General features: G+C 40.0%; 1 pseudogene; it reads left to right on the forward strand.

Annotated features, from left to right (window-relative positions):
- The first annotated feature begins 224 nt into the window (after nt 1–224).
- LOC149255483 (DEAD-box ATP-dependent RNA helicase 16 pseudogene) lies at nt 225–1181 on the forward strand (annotated as a pseudogene).
- The last annotated feature ends 1109 nt before the right edge of the window (nt 1182–2290 follow it).

Consider the following 2290-nt stretch of genomic DNA (forward strand, 5'->3'; position numbering starts at 1 on the left):
GGTAGGTCCAACACAATCAACATTTTTGGCACTAGGAAGGCCAGATGACAAGTTGAGTCTTCACAATCTGTTTTGAATCTCTGCATACTTATCATGAATAGACACAAAATTTCTCTTTCGGAGTGTATGTCTTGTTAGACTCCGTCTTGTATGTCAAATGTGAGATTGATTCTTCTTCAAAACCCCGTTTTGAAGAAGAAATCATTAAATGCGTTTTTTAGAATATGTATCAAATTCTCCAGTCTTCAAAAGGTAGCAGCTTCCTCAGCTCCTATCTCTACAAAAAACACAAACAGAAGAAAACAAAACATTATCAACAATCAGAGGCAAAGAAAGTTTCAAGCTATTTGGAGAGGTCTCACTGGAAATCCCAAACAAACTTCATTTTCACAGCTATTGAATCAAATGATTGTGTTAGCGCTGGGAATGCCCTGCGTCTTATTGATCAGAGGAATGTGACCCGAGGTGATTTTGTGCTTGTTAGTAGTAACATTGTGAGTAATATGTCTTTGAGGCAAGAGTTCATTCTGAGCAGCATGCTTCTGCCAGATTTTAGGGCTGCTATGGTTGGGCCTCCAGACATTGTAGTTGCAACACCAGCTTGTATTGGGACATGTATTTCTAAAAATATTCTTCAGTCTTCATCTCTTGAGGAGTCACTTGCTACGTTGGTTTTAGATGAGATCTTCTTCTATCATATGGGTATGAAGAGGACTTGAAATCTCTGGTTCATTATATTCCACGTCGTTGTCAGTGCATCCTAATGTCTGCAACTTCAAGATGTCGAGAAAATAAAAAAGCTTGTGCTGCATAGTCCTGTAATTCTGACACTAACTGAAGTGGAAGGAAACGAGTATGATGGAGTTGTACCCAACAGTGTGCAGCAATTTTGGATTTCATGTGATGTGCATGACAAACTACTTTACATTCTTGCCCTTCTCAAACTGGAATTGGTTCAAAAGAAAGCTTTAATCTTTGTTAATTCTATTGATACGGGTTTCAGGTTGAAACTCTTCCTTGAACAGTTTGGGATCAAATCTGCTGTCTTGAATTCAGAGTTGCCACAAAACTCACGTCTCCACATGCTTGAGGAGTTCAACAGCTTCCTCCTTTATATTTTGCATATGGCTTTTCTGAGGTTCATATCATCGCACTCTGTGGCATCCAAGGATCGTATATAATCTCTGTACCTGTGGCTTGCATCTATGATTATAATGGTTTGATTTGTTTTGAAGTTCATATGGTTTGACCCTGAATGGTCTCATTATATATGGGTCTCAGCACAGCTGCAAGTATAAGAGTTGGTAATGAGCTAGGAGCCCGGCGCCCGAAAATTGCCAGATTTTCAGTTGTAGTTGTGGTGATCACATGCTTCATCATAAGTGTCATTCTTGCCGCAGCAGTCATGTTACTGAAAAAGGAACTGGCTATGTTATTCACAAGCAGCACTGTGGTTATGAGCGTTGTTTATGCATTGATCCCTCTCCTTGCAATATCTGTAATCTTGAATGGCACCCAATCTATTCTCTCAGTGGTTGGTGTTGAGGACATGCCTAATAATGCAAATGGTAAAGAAATTTTCATTACGCGCACCTCTCTTTTAAATGGCGTGAATCCCACTTCACTACCTATGCCCATTTTTCCAACCCTAAAACAAAGGTAAATGGAGAGTCCCAGTCAATGAAACAATGAGGAAACCGATGTAATTAGTGATGTTTGAATATATTCAGGTTGTCCTACAGGCCCTGGTTGTATTTAATTGAACAAACGTGGAAGTCACCAATTAAAACCAGGTCAGAGGAAATTTATTTCAGTCAATTTTGGTGGAGGTTTTGCTGGTTCCAAAGGTGCACATTCCGAATGACTGTTGTTGTCCTTTGAGAAACGAGCACATGTTCTTTGCTATAGTTCTCATGCTGAGAAGTGCAAGGCATCTGGCTTTTGCTATGTAAATAACATTGTCTTGGCTACTCTAGAAATTCTTAAGGTCCATCAACGAGTGCTTTATATCGATATTGATATTCATCACGAGGATGGGGTGGAGCAGGCAGTGGCACTCAACCAAATAGAACCGTTCCTTTTATCAATACGTCGGCGGAGCAAGTTTTACGATGTGTCCTTGGAGCAGCAAAAGAGGATCCAGTGCCAATTATTTCCAAAGAAGCTGCAAGACTTGTAATTGAGGAACTGTTGAAGCATCTTACATCAGCACTCATGAAATTTCGCATTGCTTGCGTCTTCCTTAATATTGCCTAAAAGAAATGACGGCTAGAGAAACACTTGATTTCTC

This window comes from Pinus tabuliformis, chromosome 7 (assembly GCF_031772625.1).
Source record: "Pinus tabuliformis cultivar Carrire ecotype Pingquan chromosome 7, CPIR1, whole genome shotgun sequence".
NCBI classification, from domain to species: domain Eukaryota; kingdom Viridiplantae; phylum Streptophyta; class Pinopsida; order Pinales; family Pinaceae; genus Pinus; species Pinus tabuliformis.